We start from the raw sequence: 19,508 nt of genomic DNA, 5'->3' as shown, positions 1-19,508 counted from the left end.
TTTTGCAGTGACGATCCATGAAGGCTTTTATCTTTCTAGATTGTTTACATGGTTTGGATGTGTCCAGGATTAGAGTTGTGTCAAACTCTTCATCAATCCGCTTCAAATTGTCCACCATTTCAGTAAGCTGCTGACTACTTGCGCCTGAAAACACTTTGAAGTTTTTCTGCTTCAGTCGTAGTCTTGCGAACACAGTGTTTAAAAGTACTATGGCTGGTTGAATCGCATCAATGACCTCATCTTTCAGACGAGGAAACTTCTTTCCTAGCTCACGGATGGCCTTTAAATTATTGGCACCCTTCAGTTCCTTCTCCTTTGTGGCCGTTTCTGATCGCATAATCCCAACCCCTTGTAGGCCCAGATTCAAGTTCGACATTACCCTTTCTGCAGGATTCTTCCAACTATGGTGGGGAGGTGTTTGAACCAAAGTAAGAAGATCCAAATCTTTGTGTAGAAAATAGGCTACCTGACTGAGCTGTGTCCTTGTAAACCTTAGGTTGTGGTCGGGTCCACCATCATGGTAATGGCATTCCACTGGCTTGGTCTTTCCATCTGAACTGAGAGCTATATTCAATTCAGTAGCATGCCTTAGAGAAGATGAAGCTTGAAAGGCAATTTCCTTTAACCCGACATGTACCTGTCCATGGTAAAAACTTCCTTCTATACTGTCTGGCACATCCACATCCAGGCTTACAGATGGAGACAGCGAAAACTTAGTAAAGTCATGGTCCCCAACTTGGATTGTCTGATTCATCCCTACAATGACTCTTTTCCCACGTTCCACTGCAGCAACAGGAAAACCGGGTTCACCGACTTTGACGGTATGCTTGACATCCTCGCATACAAAGGTGGTGTGGTCTCTAAATCTCACGCAAAATTCCTTCTCATACCGAAAGACTGCTGATGCATAATGGGCATCTACATGAAATTTTCTGAACTGTCTTGCAGCTACCATCATCTTTATCTTTCGGCGCCCAGTGTTCTTATGAGCAGCTGCTGAGGTACGGGTTAGCCAAAACTGCAACCGTAGCCACTGTACAGATGGTATGGCAATTCCCTCTGTGCACTCTTTCTTCACTTGTTCATAAAGATCTTCAGCACCCATTGCCATGGCAAGATGAACAATACTTTCACCATTTTCATCAACAGCATCATGCCGTCTGTCATCCACTGCTGTTTCTATTTTCCCTTGCACAAATGCTTGGCATCTTTGGAGAAAGTCTTGATATTCTTCAGGTCGTCCTCTATTTGTTAGTCGTAGATCCGAAACTAGATCCGGGTCTTCATCATCAAGGAGTTTCTGAATTCTCTCATCCACTTGAGACTCAGACAAAGTGTTTGCTGCAGATCTATCGGCAGGTAAGCGCCTGTACGCCTCGCAGAGAACATCACTCTTAACCCCTGTGGTTTTTCCAAAGTGCTGAATGAACTCTCGCTTCACGGCTCGGCTGTGATACAAAGGAAATTCAGCTTTCAAAGTTTCCTTGGTCTTGTCAATCTTCTGCTGACGCTGAGTTTTACTGTCATCCATATCCAGCTTCCATACAAAATGCAGATGGGAGTGAAGTCCTGTGTACGTGTATCGGATCGACTTGCACGGAAATATCACTTCATTAACATATTCACTTCGTCTCCGTCTGTCTGCTGGTGCAAAGTCATTCATGAATATTGCTTCATATGGGTTGCCATGTAGCACGGCATTGTGCAAATCCCGATATCGTGCATTTTGTGTTGCATTGATGAATGGCATGGCTGAGTATACTTCCCAGTAATCAACATCTGTACGACTGGATTTTCTCGCATGTGCAGCCTGGCTGGTGCTGACGTGCTTGTCCAGATATGATGCGTACTTCCTGATATGGTCACTGAGATGCAAGATACTTGCGTAAACGCTCTTCCATGCAGCTTTCTTGAAATATGAACAGTTGGTTAATTGAAACAGCCCTTGAGAATACTCAATTAGCTTATGGTATTCTAGGTTGGTGTGTTCTCGCTTTCGTAAAAATTAAATTATAATTAAATTAAATAGTAAATAAAAGTAGGCGGCGACCAAAAAGGAAGCGGGCAGGGACGAGGAACATTTTTTTTTTTTTACTTGGCCTAATAGGCCTTTGCTTTCTCTTTCTTTGTCAGTGATCTGTGTGATATTCTTTCTTGAATATAATGGTCCACTCGTGTTCAAAATTATTGGCACCCTTGCACTATTTTTTCAAATAACTCACAGTTTTCTCGAAAAATATGTTGAAATTGACGAAACTATTTGGTCTCCACTATTATATATTTAACTGTTAATATTACAGAACCTTTGTTTTTGATTCAGAACTTAATCTGTCACTTTAAATCAGAAAATAGAAATTTTAGCACAGCCTTTGGACAAAATAACTGCAGTCAAGCACTTCCTACACCTCTCTACTGGCAGTTTGTCCTGCTATTCTTGTGCAAACTGCTCCAGTTCTCCCAGATTTGAAGTGTGTCTTCTCCCAACTGCTGTTTTCAGATTTCCCCACAGGTGTTCAATGGGATTTAGATCTGGACTCATTGCTGGCCACTTCAGAACAGTCCAGCGTTTTGTCTTGAACCATTCCTGGGTGCTGTTTGAAGTATTTTTGGGGGCATAGTCCTGCTGCAAGACCCATGACCTTCGGTGGAGACCCAGCTTTCTGACAATGGGATGAACATTGTGCTCCAAAATGCCTTGGTAATCTCCTGATTTCATGATGCCATGCACACATTCAAGGCACCCAGTGCCAGAGGCAGCTCAGCAACCCCAAAACATCACTGAACCTCCTGCATGTTTGACTGCAGGGAAGGTGTTGTTTTTCTTTGAAAGCTTCATTTTGTTTTCTGTTAACATAGAGATGATGTGCTTTACCAGAAAGCTCTAATTTGATCTCATCTGTCCACATGACATTCTCACAGAAGGATTTAGGCTTGTTCAGGTTCGTTTTGGCAAACTCCAGTCGGGCTTTCTTATGTCTATCTCTCAGCAGCAGTGGGGTCTTCATGTGTCTCCATTCATTGAGTTGGTGACGGATGGTGCGAGTTGACACTGTCGTACCTTGTGCCTGAAGGTCAGTTTGAATCTGTTTGGCAGTTGATATCGGTGCTTTCTCCAACATTGAAACAATCCTTCACTGCAATCTTCGATCAGGTTTTCTCTTGTGGTCAAGTCCAGGGAGGTTGGCTAATTTCTTCCTGATAACATTGTGTACGGTGGACACAGGAACATCAAGGTCTCTGGAGATGGACTTGTAGCCTTGAGATTGTCCATGCTTGGCTACAATCTTGTGTCTGACCTGCTCAAACAATTTTCTGGTTTTCGTTCTTTTCTGGTTTTCGAGAAGCACTGAGTCTAACAACACCCCCCACCCCCTTCCCCCAACGTGGTAAAGGCTCAATAAAGCTCCGAATGTTCCCTTCATGGTGCACACGAAAAACGCGACCGCCCGTCACGACACCAGCACCAGACAGAGGGGGAGAGTGAGAGGGATTACGTCGGTGGTTGTGGCGTGGGCTTAGCTCAATCGGCAAATGTGCTGGGTTCCATCCGCTTGTCGGTGTTGTGGTTAATGGAGCCCATTGCACGGCCGGCTGAATGAATGTAAAAAAACAAAACACACGGGAAAAATCACAAGGGTCAATTCCACACTGGGGAATTAATCTTAAGCCCTGTCTAGTTAACACAAGAATCACGCCCCTTATGGCTACATGCAAACACTGTTAACCTGACAGGTTCCCTACTTATGAGATCGAGGTTCTTCTTCTTCACGTCCATGCTCCATACTAAAACCTATACGATCCTAACTCCATTATGGCAATTCGTCACCTACCCCCACAAACATAACGGTATTCAACCCCCTGCATCAATACTTTGTAGAAGCTCCACTGGCAGCGATTACAGGTTTGTGTCTTCTTGGGTATTTCTCTATCAGCTCTGCACATCAGGATTTGGGGGTTTCGCCCATTCCCTGATAAAGGTCCTTCTTGCCCAGTTGCTCAGTTTGGTCAGACGGCCAGCTACAGGAAGAGTCTGGGTAGTTCCATATTCTACCAGAAGGATGCATACTGCACCCTTCCTCATTGTGCTCAGTATTCTGTAAAGACAGGATCCAACCTTTCACGGTATCATTTTGTTTGCTTTTATCTAAATCCTGCAGCAGATTATCTTGTGGCGCATTTGCAAAACCATTATTTAAGCTGGAGTGCAACATGACTTATTTGTGGCGCCTGGAAAATTCTGCCGCATGATCCTGCAAGCTCTGATGCGAAGAGAAGAGAACGTTTCTGACCTTTTGCTTCCGAGTGACAACATATCGTAAAAGACAATATTGTCTCTTTCTGTTTCTAGAAGAGCCAATATTATCTCTTTCTCAAAATTGAGCACAGAAAATTAACATGCCTTGTGTTTAATGATCGCATTGGGGTATTTATTTCAATTCGAATAGATTGATATCCGTCATATTTAGCTGTCATGTAATGCCCCTCTGGAATGCATAACAGCGTTCAGGAGATGTACATCTATATCTATTTCTATCTGCACTATTCCGGAGTGTCTAATCTTCCAAAAGGTTGAAGAGGGTGTGAAGAGACAAGCACCTCGACCTATCTTTATTCGCAGACTAATTAGGCACGATGAAGACTCAGTCAAGCACACTACGTGACAACAACTTCAAGCTCTATGAGCAAGTCTTGGTGCCTCTGTTTGGGAATCTGAAATTGATTGGTAAATGCCCTTTAATCATCACCAGGGAAATAATCAACTCCACGGAGGTTTCGTGAATGGAATATATTTTTCAAAAGTTATTCACGACGTGTAACGTATCATGGTTATGGTGTAGGGAGGTGGTGAAATTTGAATGATCGCTCATTAAAAAGGGTTTTTGTAATTGATTTTTAATTTGCTAATTGTCTGTTCTCTCTCTCTCTCTCCCTCTCTCTCTCTCTCTCTCGCTCTCTCTCTCTCTCTCGCTCTCTCTCTCTCTCTCTCTCTCCCTCTCTCTCTCTCTCTCTCTCTCTCTCTCTCTCTCTCTCTCGCTCTCTCTCTCTCTCTCTCTCTGCTGTTTTCCTTTTTTTCTTACTCAGTTTTATTTCAACATCCCAAAGAACAAATTGGGAAGAAGTTGAACACATGCTCATTGTGTCCTGAGGATTTTGCACACTCGTCCACATTGAGACAAAATTTGTGAAGAATCAGCACAAGCGTTGTAAGGATTTTGTGGTTATCAGCATCAAGTCAAAAGGATCAAATGGAGATGGACACATCAAGTTGTGGGAGGACTGAATTGCACCTGCTGAAACCCGCGAATGAAGATAACAACCAACGAGGGAAGTTGTACAAGTGTTATGTGTGTTCAAAGGTTTTTAATCAGTTATCAAATTTAAATATACATAAACGAATTCACACGGGGGAGAAGCCGTACAAGTGTTCTGTGTGTTCAAAGGTTTTTAGTCGTCCATTAGCCTTAAATCAACACAAACACATTCACATTGGGGACAAATCATTCACATGTTCTGTGTGTTCTGAAGATTTTCGTCTTTCATCAAGCTTAAATAGACACAAACTAATTCACATGGGGGAGAAGCCATGCAAGTGTGCTGTGTGTTCGCAGGTTTTTAATCAGTGATCAAATTTAAATACACACAAACTAATTCACCCGGGAGAGAAGCCATACAAGTGTTCTGTGTGTTCAAAGGTTTTTCGTCAATCATCAAGCTTAAATAAACACAACCTAATTCACATGGGGGAGAAGCCGTACAAGTGTTCTGTGTGTTCAAAGGTTTTTAATCAGTTATCAAATTTAAATAAACACAACCTAATTCACACGGGGGAGAAGCCACACAAGTGTGCTGTGTGTTCTGAAGATTTTCGTCATTCATCCAGCTTAAATAAACACAAACTAATTCACACGGGGGAGAAGCCATACAAGTGTGCTGTGTGTTCTGAAGATTTTCGTCATTCATCCAGCTTAAATAGACACAAACTAATTCACATGGGAGAGAAGCCGTACAAGTGTTCCGTGTGTTCAAAGGTTTTTAATCAGTTATCAAATTTAAATAAACACAACCTAATTCACACGGGGGAGAAGCCACACAAGTGTGCTGTGTGTTCTGAAGATTTTCGTCATTCATCCAGCTTAAATAAACACAACCTAATTCACACGGGGGAGAAGCCATACAAGTGTGCTGTGTGTTCTGAAGATTTTCGTCAATCATCACATTTAAATACACACAAACTAATTCACACGGGAGAGAAGCCATACAAGTGTGCTGTGTGTTCTCAGGTTTTTAGCCATTCATCAAATTTAAATACACACAAACTCATTCACATGGGGGAGAAGCCGTATAAGTGTTCCCAAGTGTTCCGTGTGTTCTAAGGTTTTCAGTCATCCATTGGCCTTAAATGAACATAGACACATTCACATGGGGACAAACCATTCAAATGTTCTGTGTGTTCTGAAGGTTTTTAATCAGTCATCAAATTTAAATAAACACAAACTTATTCACATGGGGGAGAAGACACCGCACAGGAGAAACTCACCCACATGTGGAGATAGCAGCCAACAACACAAACATACACACCTATACATGCATATATGGACACACACACAATCACACAAACACAACTCACACACACGAAGGTGGATACTTTGAGACCTGGGTTGCGCCTTCTGAAACATGTGTAAGGGATTTCATTCGAATCTCAGGCTAATTGAGGGCAATATGACCCATTTGCCTCCCTCGCGTCTGACTGTCTGGTTTTGGGAAGCTGTTGACAAAATCTTTGTTTGACCTTGCATCAACATTCTTTTCTCATGAGCAGCTCCCCGCCTGCCGAGCCTTTCTCCTTGCTACAATCTGTGAAACTGGGGAAATGTTTTGAGTTCCTTGTCCTTTGAAGAAAATTATTTGAAGCAGAATACAAATTGTGATTCCTTGAGATGTTGTTGGTTGCTGGCTGTGTGAGGACCAAAAGGTGCTACTAGCTTGTGCGCCCATATATCTACCATGCATGTTATCCTTATCCCTCAATACATCTCTTGTACAGTGTCTGAGTTGAGGTGCTTATTCCAGAATCGAAGGGATTAGGGAATCCATGACACATGCATATGGAGATAACAACCAACGGGAGAAGCAAAGAGTACCTACGGTGTGTTAGACTAATTCTGAAGTCATTACTCTCTCCAATGAAAAAAATCAAAAGTATAAACCAATGTGCAGTACCGGTATTGCTGTATTGCTGTGTATTTATGAACTGGCCACAATCAGAGATCAACAACTTGTACACCAAAACAAACAAAGTGTTCTTTGTTCAAAGTTTTTCGTCAGCGATCGGGTTTATTTACGCACAAAAACATTTATGACCAGTGAGAGTTCTTGCACGTTATCTATTTTCAGGGTTTTGCACATTTCTCCACATTAAATATGCAAATCATGATGTTGAGAAGCCAATTGATGAGTTTCTAAAGTGTAGTCAACCCTCTTGCAAGGGTTGCCGCGGTTACATCTTGTGCAAGCGGCGGCCAAGATGGCCGCCACCATGTATGTCTGATGCCATGTATGTCTGAACTTTGTGAGCTGAATATCTTGAAAAATAAGCGAAATACCAACTTCTAATCTGGTGTGTGGGTGTATCTCAGCATAAGGAAGAACGTTGTTGAAAATTGGGTCGCCACGTCAAAATCCAAGATGGCCGCCGCCATGTATGTCTGAACATTGTGAGATGAATATCTTGAAAAATAAGCGAAGTACCAACTTCTAATTTGGTGTGTGGGTTTATCTCGGCAAAAGGAAGAAAGATATTGAAAATTGGGTCGCCACGTCAAAATCCAAGATGGCCGCCACCATATATATGTCTGAACCTTATGAGATGAATATCTCAAAAAATAAGCGAAGTACCAACTTCTAATCTGGTGTGCGGGTGTATCTAGTCACAAGGAAGAACGCTGTTTAAAATTGGGTCGCCACGTCAAAATCCAAGATGGCCGCCACCATATATATGTCTGAACCTTGTGAGCGAAATATCTCGAAAAATAAGCGAAGTACCAACTTCTAGTCTGGTGTGTGGGTGTATCTAGGCAGAAGGAAGAACGCTGTTTAAAATTGGGTCGCCACGTCAAAATAAGATGGCCGCCGCCATGTATGTCTGAACCTTGTGAGCGAAATATCTCGAAAAATAAGCGAAGTACCAACTTCTAATCTGGTGTGTGGGTGTATCAAGGCAGAAGGAAGAACGCTGTTTAAAATTGGGTCGCCACGTCAAAATCCAAGATGGCCGCCGCCATGTATGTCTGAACATTGTGAGATGAATATCTTGAAAAATAAGCGAAGTACCAACTTCTAATTTGGTGTGTGGGTGTACCTTGGCATAAGGAAGAAAGCTGTTAAAAATTGGGTCGCCACGTCAAAATCCAAGATGGACGCCACCATATATATGTCTGAACATTGTGAGCGAAATATCTTGAAAAATAAGCGAAGTACCAACTTCTAATCTGGAGTGTGGGTGTATCTCGGTACAAGCAAGAAGGCTGTTTAAAATTGGGTCGCCACGTCAAAATCCAAGATGACCGCCGCCATGTATGTCTGAACCTTGTGAGATGAATATCTTGAAAAATAAGCGAAGTACCAACTTCTAATCTGGAGTGTGGGTGTATCTCGGTACAAGCAAGAAGGCTGTTTAAAATTGGGTCGCCACGTCAAAATCCAAGATGACCGCCGCCATGTATGTCTGAACCTTGTGAGATGAATATCTTGAAAAATACGCGAAGTACCAACTTCTAATTTGGTGTGTGTGTGTATCTCCGCATTAGGAAGAACGCTATTGTAAATTGGGTCGCCACGTCAAAATCCAAGATGGCCGCCACCATATATATGTCTGAACATTGTGAGCGGAATATCCTGAAAAATAAGCGAAGTACCAACTTCTAATCTGGTGTGTGGGTGTATCTAGGCATAAGGAAGAAGGCTATTGAAAATTGGGTCGCCACGTCAAAATTCAAGATGGCCGCCTCCATGTATGTCTGAACCTTGTGAGCAAAATATCATATCATCGCATGTTTTCTGCGTCTTCCACTTTGTCAACTCACATCACTTCCCCGACAGGGGACCGAGGCGTAACGCTTGTTCTCTTTGAAATCTCTGTGGAAAAAAAGTGAAAATCCTCAAATATCTTCTCTGATTGCGTTATCTTTTTTTGTGTTCAATACTTTTTCTTCTCGACGGAGGAGAGGGTGTCTGATTTGGGTCTGTTTGTCTGCACAGAATGTGAGTAGTTGCATTAATTACATTAGACCCCCATCGACCCCTTTAAAACACGACAACCTCACCCCCATGACACCATTTAGATAACGATATCTTGGTAATATACGGATCATTATTTAATCATTGAAAGTTGTGACTAGTACTAATATGAACTCCCCACCCCCATTGGCAAGCACCTCAGTCCCAAGTGTAGAAGTATAAAACTTCTAAGTAAGCGAGTTATCGCGGGCATTCCAATTGAAACCTGTCCTTCGTCCTCTTAATTAATAAAATGCATTGTAATGACAACAAACTCCGATGTATTGTTAATGAGATAGAAATAGTTAATAATAATAATAATAATGCATTTATTTTATATAGCGCTTTTCAGGAAGCCCAAAGACGCTTTGACAGAGTGCAAAACATAATGCATAGCAAAACATAAAGACAATTGCAAAAAAAAAGAAGAATCAATAGGGAAATATTCAAAGCACAAAGGAGGGAGAAGGAGAGGAGATAGTCAGGGGTTAGATGCTGTGGGTTAAATGTTGAATGCAGTGTTGAACAGGTGGGTCTTGAGTGATGTTTTGAATGTGGTGAGTGAGGAGGAGTCTCTGATGGTGTGAGGTAGCGAGTTCCAGAGGGTGGGAGCAGCGATGGAGAAGGCCCTGTCCCCCCAGGATCTAAATTTGGTCCGGATGGGGGGGGGGGTCAGGAGGTTGGTACCAGCAGAGCGGAGGTTGCGGGTGGGAGTGTGTCTGGAGAGGAGGTCAGCCAGGTAGGATGGGGCCAGGTTATGGAGGGCTTTGTAGGTCAAGAGGAGGATTTTGTAATGGATTCTCTGGGAGATGGGGAGCCAGTGAAGCTTGTAAAGGACGGGGGTGATGTGGTCACGGGTCCGGGAATGGGTGAGTAGACGGGCAGCGGAGTTCTGAATGTATTGGAGTTTATTGGTGATTGTTGAGGGTGAACCATAAAGGAGGCTATTGCAGTAGTCCAGACGGGAAGTGATGAAGGCGTGGATGAGGGTTTCTGCAGCCACGGAGGAGAGGGATGGACGGAGACGGGCGATGTTTTTCAGGTGAAAGCAGGCTGTCTTTGTGATCTGTTTAGTGTATTTGTCGAAGGAGAGGGTTTGGTCAAAGATGATGCCAAGATTCCGGATGTGAGGGGAGGTGGATACTGGGAAACCGTCGATGTTGAGGGCAAAGTTATGGGTGGACTTGGTGAGCGTTTTTGGGCCAATGATGATTATTTCAGATTTATCACAGTTAAGTTTGAGGAAGTTGATTTGAAGCCAGGATTTTATTTCAGTGATGCAGTTTGTCAGGATAGAGTGGGTGGCGGTGGAGATGGACTTGGTGGAGATGAAAAGCTGGATGTCATCGGCGAAGCAGTGGAATTGGAGACCATGACGGCGGATTAAGTGACCGAGGGGGGACAGGTAAAGGATGAAGAGGAGGGGGCCAAGAACTGAACCTTGGGGGACACCTTGGGGGAGGGGAGCAGTGGGGGATTTGCAGTTATTGATGGAGATGAACTGACGCCTGTCAGAGAGGTATGATTTAATCCAAGAGAGGGCAGTGCCGGTAATGTTAAAGGTGGTTTCAAGTCGGGTGAGGAGGATGGTGTGATCGATGGTGTCAAAGGCGGCGCTGAGGTCGAGGAGGATGAGAATGTTGAGGTTGCCAGCGTCAGAGGAGAGGAGAAGGTCGTTGGTGATTTTGAGGAGAGCAGTTTCAGTACTGTGGTTGGAGCGGAATCCGGATTGGAATGTTTCATACAGGTTATTGGCAGAGAGGTGATGTTTGAGTTGAGTGGCTACAGCGCGTTCCAAAACCTTTGACAGAAAGGGTAGGTTGGAGATGGGTCTGAAGTTATTTAGGGTGTCAGGGTTTAGTCCAGGTTTTTTCAGAATGGGGGTAACAGCAGCAATTTTGAGGGATGGTGGGACGATGCCTGTAGACAGGGAGGAGTTTATTGTTGCAATGATAAGTGGAGAGAGAGCAGGAAGGGAGGCCTTGACAAAGCTGGAGGGGATGGGGTCAAGAGTGCAGGTGGCAGTTTTCATTCCGATGAGGAGTTCAGAGAGGTCAGTAGGGGAGACTGGGGAGAATTGAGACAGGGGATGGCAGGATAAGGGGGGGCAGGTGGGTTGAGGGGGAGCGGGTGCGGCGGTGGTCAAGCTGTTGTAGATGTTTTCAATTTTGCGTTGGAAGAATGAAAGGAAGGAGATGCAGTTGTCTATTGTGAATGACTGGGTGGTGGTGTTCAGGGGGCTGAGGAGTTTGTTTATTGTAGAGAAGAGTGCTTTTGGGTTTCCGGAGCCAGAGTGGATAATTTGAGAGTAGTAGGCGGAGCGGGCGCGGGAGAGGGCATCTTTATAGTGTTGTATGTGGTCCTTGTAGGCCTGGGAGTGAACTGTGAGACCTGTTTTATTGCGGAGTCTTTCAAGTTGGCGAGCACGAGTTTTCATCAGGCGGAGTTCAGGGGTAAACCAGGGAGCAGAATGGGTGAAATGGGTGAGCAGAATAGTTCAGTTCTTTGATGAATCTTAACAATACCACGCTGTCGTTTATAAAAAGGATTGATTATATTATTAAGGATGGGTTTATATATATATATATATATATATAAACTTTATATATATATATATATATATATATATATATATATATATATATATATATATATATATATATATATATATATATATATATATATATATATACAGTATATATATATATATATATATATATATATATATATATATATATATATATATATATAAATATATATATATTGTTACGGATCGCGGTTAAGATGTTATATTGACCGAGCGGTGGTGTATTACCGCGACCTAACAGTTCCCCCGATTCTTCCCCAACTCACCCGATTCACCCCAAACTTTGGCCGTATCGCACCGCAGCTGCCCAATCTGGAAAAGACTAAAACGACGAATGCAAAGAGGAAGACGAAGGCAAAGAAAGGTTTGGAAATACTACTAAATTTATTTACTATTTACACACATAAGCAAAAAGAAAGCAGTCACGTTTATTTACAACACATAAGACGCAGGTGACACAGTGCAACGCTAGCTTACCTACAGTCTTAATTAACCCAGGGACAGAACAAACAAAAGACAGACTCACACGGGGAATGATGACAGGAATCGGCTGGAAGGAGAGGATGGCTTGGAGCTGTATTGTGCAGCACGATCGGCGCGTTTAGCAGCCGCCGTTCCTTCACGGCCCTGCTCAAAACCGCCGTCCAGGCCCCAAGTGGCTGTTGGGTGTTGTTGCTGCTGTGGCCGCCGCTGCTTTCCCAGGATTACAACAGGCTTTGTGCTTTCTGGGATGTCCTCTCCTTGGATGTTCTCTATGTTCTCTTGGTCCAATCACTCCTCACCACCGACAACTCAACGCAACCAACGCAACCACTGACCACCACAACGCAACCACTGATGACCAAAACCACACAACTCAGCTCTGCTTCTTGGACCCTCTCTCTTCTCAACGGCTTGGGCTCCCTTTTGTCTGCCGGTCAAAGCTCATCTCTCAAAGCTCGTCTCAGCTTCTCTTTTGGGAGCGTCGCGCTGCGGATTTTAGCTGCGGTCACGCCTGCTCATTCCCTCCTCTCAGCGCCTCTCTTTCTTCTTCAAAGCTCGACTGCCTGGGGGAGCGTCGCGCTGTGGGTTATATAGGCCCCGCCCCTCAACCTTTGCGAACCTCCCTGATCGCTCTTCCTCCGCCCTCTCTAGCCAAACCCCTGGCTCATGGTTGGTCGAGTGGGGCTGGCTCACTCCTCCCCTCTATGACGAGGTGGAGACATGCCTTTCTTCTCCGACCCTGCCTCGTGGTCAATGGCGGTTATTGGAGGGGAGGTAATTGCCAAATGACGAAAAGGGGGAATGGAGGTTTTGGGAATGGGAATGAAGGGAGTCTATCTCTTTCACTGGTGCAATGGAGTACTTCAATTAATGGGAGACACAGCCTTACCCTAAAACACAGAATAAGATATAACTATCGAACAGGGGTATTCTATTATTGGCTGACGTGTATGCTTGTGGACTAATTATGGGATGCCCTTTGACCTTTACACAGCTCCGGAGGCAGGAGGTGCAGAATAAACAATAATAATAATAATAAAGCACACAATCAAAAAAATATACAGTCCTCATATCCGCAACACTGCACCCTCCTCCTCTTAGGCACGTCCCGGGCCTACAACTTTTATTTAGTGTGACACGTAGGTGTAGTTCCCTCTACTTTTAACCTGACCCTGAGTGCGACAGTTTTAAAACATAAATAAATGTGTCCCGCTGCTCCATTGCACCCTGCCTAACAGACTTACGCCCACAGTTAACCGAATTGCGGAATTGTCTTCAAACTATACACTGACGGTGGGGAGCATTATTTACACTTGACGCTACTTTTATTTACAAGACTAACCCAGGACCTGTAATTGTTCTTTCTGGGGGGGAGACAGTCTGCTCTGCATCAATGCACCATGAAAGCACCCAAAACCGCACCAATACACACCCAAGCACCAATCGGTGCAGTCACCATTGTTCAAGAATGTTCAACAATAAAAAAATAAATCAACAACCCCGAACCCTGCAGGTGATCTCTTGCTCTTCGGCTCCCTCTGCTGGTTATTATTATTTGTTCTTCCAGTTGTTGTCATCCTCTCTCATTTTCTTACTGGTGGCCTATTTGCAATAAAGTGTGCCCAACGTGTCCATTTTATTTATGGCCCACAGGGCCGACTACGTGTGGTTCACCTGTGGGGCATCGATGCCCTGTGGCCAAGGTCCGCCAGCAAGATTTCGGGCCCTCATGGCTGGTTCCAGCAGAGGGGCCATGCCCCAACCCATGGGGTCCATAAGTGGTGCTCGGCCACAGACATGTGGTCCATAATGTGGTGCATCGATGCAGACAGCTGGTTCTGAGAGTTCCGGGCGCACAATGGCCGACTCACGTACGCTCCCCTCGGCGCCCCATAGCGCACAGGTCATGTGGGAGACAAAAGGGGGACAATTGAGTGAGGGGTAAGGTCACAAGGGTACACATCAATAAGGCAATGCAAGGCGAAATGCGTACGGAGGGCGAAGTGAGAAAGCTCGTCCCTACCGTACGTCACCCCCCTGTCACCTACACTACCCTTGCCCTTACCCCATATGTACAAAAATCTACACATTACCAATCCGTCGCTACTGTCACGTATCCCCATATTTCCTCTATACCAAATTCGTCACCACAATCCCTCTAACCAAAATTTGCCATTACCCAATTCATCATGAGTCCTCATAAGGAGGAAGAGATGGAACATCAAGCACAATGTCACACCCACGTCATGATGCGTCTCACAATCCAAACATTTGCATCATAAAAAATAATCAAAACATGGCATGGTGTGGAGTACCTGTCACCTCAGGTGAGTGGATGCAGATGGTGCGAGGAGATCCTTCATCCTAACTATCCTCTAAATGATTTTAACACACTTTACACTACCCGGGGTCTTTCCCTGCCAATCCATTGGCCACTTACACTATGGGTTCTAACAACCAATTCCCATTGACCAAACTGTGGTGCTTCTCAATTTGGGGTCTCACTCCCCCGATTCATCTCCCGGTGCCCTCGCACAATTTCTGGGCTGCGACGTGTAGCTCTCCCAGCAGGTCTACCCACCTGCACACCTCCACCACTGTAGTTGCCACCCGAGCTTACCTGCTCCTTACCTAACCTATCTAATTTGGGAAGGCCCCTCCTGGCTCTGTCACCCCTTGGTGCCCTCTGGCACTGGGCTACCCGGGTCCGTCCTCCGGATCCTCGGGCCCCATCCACAACTACCGGCTCCCAGAGCCCACCTGCGGCCTCACCTGGCCGAGATCCTCACAGTGGTGGAGTGCCCAAACCAACTACACCCACTAACAGGCTACACGCCCAGCCATTTCCACAACACTAATGCACCCATCCAATCATCATTCTTCCACCCGCACCACAGATGCCAATATCCGACCACAATTTACCTGTACCCTCTACCTAACACTTACACTACCCGCCCCGGGTATTCGTGATGGGGGTCCACTCTTCCCCCATTCACACCTTCGCACCATCCACTCCACTCCATCGTTTCCACCATACTCACTCCACGACCATCCATTCCAATACCCCATATATTCCACACTCCATGTATTCCACACACCTGTTGGTGCACACCTGTGCACTCACACCTGGTGCCACCTGCACCCTCCTTCCTTCCTGGACCAGTTGGTCAACACAACACACCTCACCATTACCATCACTCAAACACTGCTCCATACACCTGTTCAGTTGCACACCTGTGCAATCACACCTGTTCAATCCTCACACACACGGCATCATCTCATCTAACTACTCCCCTCTGAAACTTGCGCTTCCCAGTCGTCCCTTTAAACTATTGCGCTCCCACGTCATTATCATCCACACTAAACTACCTGCGTCCCCACTACAGGTATCAGTCACTAACTAATCTTAACGTTACCTAATGTCATCTTCTAGGGCCCTACACACAATATCCTAACCCACCCGGGCTAGTTTTCACTGCCATAAACCCCATAAACTAGTGCTCCTTTGCCCCCCCCCCTTCTGTGGGGGGATGGTGGACTGCCCATCCCACCACCTCGGGGAGGTCCCACTATCAATTTGGCACACCAAATTTCAGCCAATCAACTGCCAATCACCGTACCAATCATCAAATTTTGCTTTTTTTCTAATTTCGGGGCCAAAACACTATCCTCATCACCCGTCTACTTATTAGATCCTCTCGGTGCGCCAATTCCCTTCTAAAGCTCGGCTTCGTACAGCCGAGCAATGATTACGGGTTGTTTTGTGCCAGCGGCTGGATACGTCCCGCATTCGGGGCAGGGACCAGGGCTTACCCGGGCCGAGATCCCACGCACCACCTCGGCGTGGAGCCATCCAATGTCCCGATCTCGACCTGCCGGCACGTCTCAACAAAAAGTGGTCGCCATGACGACCCTTCCTATCGAGCTGCCCGCTCCGCCCAGTGGAGCACGGACGCGGCCGTTCCAAGCGAGGCCCAGCGTGGATCGCGTACGGCGGTCCTTTCGAACCCGCCGTGGCTCGGATCCCCGCTGGTTCTCGCGGCACGCGAAGCCCGGCATGCACCGAGTGCCCGATTCGGCTAAAAGTCGATCTAACCGCTGACCCGGTTACCGTCGATGCCTCACCTGCATGCTTACACACATACGCTACCCCTTTCTTGCCCATACATCCAGCTGTTCCCATGCTCTTCGTCGTACCTTCTCTAACACACCCAGGTACACTCATTCCACTCACAGACTTGGTCACACACCTGACCACCGAACACTTTGGCACGCATTCGTTGTTCGCACACCTCACCAACACACCTCTTCGCGCCCCTTCCTCAGTCACCTCCTCTGTGACAATCACAGGTGTGCTTTCACTCGCACACCCAACCACGTGCCTCACGACCAACTCAAGTGTGCATTCCCACACACGCTCTACCATTCCAGGTGTGCATCCTTCCATTCCAGGTGTACATCCTCGCTCACCTGTCACAACCAACTCACACTCCATGCCACTCTCACTACTCTCACCACCACTCTTGACAACGCACTCACCCTTACTCTCGACAGCGCACTCTTTCCTCATGCACCTGTCCGTTACACACCTTTCTCGCGCACACTCTTGCGCACACTCTCCCGTTACACCCTCTGTAACACTCACCACAGGCGTACACTTTCTCGTTACATCCTCTGTAACACTCACCACAGGTGTACACTCTCTCGTTACTTCCTCTGTAACACTCACCACAGGTGTACACTCTCTTGTTACTTCCTCTGTAACACTCACCACAGGTGTACACTCTCTCGTTACTTCCTCCATAACACTCACCACACCGCGCTTCCATGTACCCCCTCGCACACGCGCTACGACCGACTCACTCTCGACAGCACACTCACTGGTCGGCGCGCACTTTTTCCTCACACACCCCATGGTCGGACATTCTCGCACACCTCTTTTTTCGCACACCAGACCTGTCGCACACTTCACCAACGGCCTTTCATGAACACCCGGATCCAAACCAATCCCCAAGCCGACTGAAGCTTTCCTCACATCATATACCTTGCCGAATATTTCGCCACTCACCTTGGCACCTCGTCTCCGCACCTCTTTTGCCACCTGCAAACTCTTTATTTGGTTAGTGAGCAGCACATCATGAGTTGAGCACCGACCTTGTACCAATTCCATTACTTCCTCCTTTATCTCCCTCTTAGTTTCTGTCCGTCCCTTCTTAATTTCACTCACCTCTTCTTCCACTTCCTCTAATTTTTGCTTCACCTCTTTTATTTCCCGGTGCGTCTCCTCAAGTTCGTCCTCTAAGGCTACCGTGACCGTCTCTATGTGCATCCTCACCTCTCGGTCCTTCGTCTCCATTATCTCTGTCACCTCATCCAACCTCATTGTCAGTCCCTCACGTACCATCTGACATTGCCTCTGTGTCGCTATTAAGTCATTTTTAATTACTTTTTGTGTCGCCTTTAACCCTCCTAGTACCGCAGTGTTCTTTTGAACCTGCTCCACTAACTCCGTCTGTCCCTCTGTCAGCTGTTCCACCTCCTCCGTCAGATCTTCTATTCCCCCTTGTAACTTTGCCGTCCCATTTCTCACCTCTTTCTCCATACGCTTCTCACCTCGCTTTACCTCCTCGCGTAGCCCCGAAACCTCCTCACCTACACCTCGTCGTATCCCCTCTTTCATCTCCTCCATCTCTTTTGTAGATGCCACCCTCATCTGTCCCAATTCATCCCTCTGAGCATCCAGTTTACTTTCTAACCCGATTTGCACCTCCTCTATCTGGTTCCCCATTCGTTTGATTTCCCTGGCAGATTGTTCCCCTATTTCCCGCAATTTGTCTTCCATCCTATTTTCTAACCCCATTAACCCATTTTTCACCCCCTCTATCTGATTCTCCTGGGCAGCCATTCTATTTTCCACCCCCGTTAACCCATTCTTTACCTCTTTTATCCCGTTGTCTAACCCCTCACCGGTACCCCTCGCTTCGTCCCTCATTACCCACAATTGCTCACCCTGAGCATCCATCCGTTTCCCCATTACCCCCATTTGGCCCTCCAATCGCTCCCCCTGAGCACCCATTTTTGCCATCATTTGAATCATAAAGACTCGCATGTACTCTGGCATCTCTGGCTCGGCTGCCGCGACCATGGGCGCAGCGCAATTTGGTGCCGCTACACCCACATGCGCGAGGACGCCATCTTGTGCGTCTGATACTCCCTCAACCGCCTCCTCATTGCTCCCCTCCATTTGATCCTGGGTTACTCCTAACCCCTCCTCTAGCTCACCCACCGGCATTCGATCGCCTTGACCAGCCATGGCGCGATTTCAAAATTCGGGTTTTTCTTTAAAACAAAATCAAATTTCGGTACTTTATAATTTTGAACAAATTTTTTCCTAGATGTTTTTTTTAACAAAATTTGGTTCGGGCCTCGAATCTCACTCCTCGACACCAATTGTTACGGATCGCGGTTAAGATGTTATATTGACCGAGCGGTGGTGTATTACCGCGACCTAACAGTTCCCCCGATTCTTCCCCAACTCACCCGATTCACCCCAAACTTTGGCCGTATCGCACCGCAGCTGCCCAATCTGGAAAAGACTAAAACGACGAATGCAAAGAGGAAGACGAAGGCAAAGAAAGGTTTGGAAATACTACTAAATTTATTTACTATTTACACACATAAGCAAAAAGAAAGCAGTCACGTTTATTTACAACACATAAGACGCAGGTGACACAGTGCAACGCTAGCTTACCTACAGTCTTAATTAACCCAGGGACAGAACAAACAAAAGACAGACTCACACGGGGAATGATGACAGGAATCGGCTGGAAGGAGAGGATGGCTTGGAGCTGTATTGTGCAGCACGATCGGCGCGTTTAGCAGCCGCCGTTCCTTCGCGGCCCTGCTCAAAACCGCCGTCCAGGCCCCAAGTGGCTGTTGGGTGTTGTTGCTGCTGTGGCCGCCGCTGCTTTCCCAGGATTACAACAGGCTTTGTGCTTTCTGGGATGTCCTCTCCTTGGATGTTCTCTATGTTCTCTTGGTCCAATCACTCCTCACCACCGACAACTCAACGCAACCAACGCAACCACTGACCACCACAACGCAACCACTGATGACCAAAACCACACAACTCAGCTCTGCTTCTTGGACCCTCTCTCTTCTC

At 46.1% G+C, this 19,508-nt stretch overlaps 1 pseudogene; it reads left to right on the top strand.

Moving 5' to 3' along the window:
* The window catches only part of LOC144891604 (uncharacterized), a 30,401-nt pseudogene extending 23,540 nt beyond the window's left edge, over positions 1-6,861 (top strand).
* The last annotated feature ends 12,647 nt before the right edge of the window (positions 6,862-19,508 follow it).

This window comes from Myxine glutinosa, chromosome 4, assembly GCF_964187855.1.
Source record: "Myxine glutinosa chromosome 4, kmMyxGlut1.1, whole genome shotgun sequence".
Taxonomy (NCBI): Eukaryota; Metazoa; Chordata; class Myxini; order Myxiniformes; family Myxinidae; genus Myxine; species Myxine glutinosa.
The sequence above is the reverse complement of the archived record's forward strand: the minus strand, read 5'-3'. Positions and strand labels throughout refer to the sequence as shown.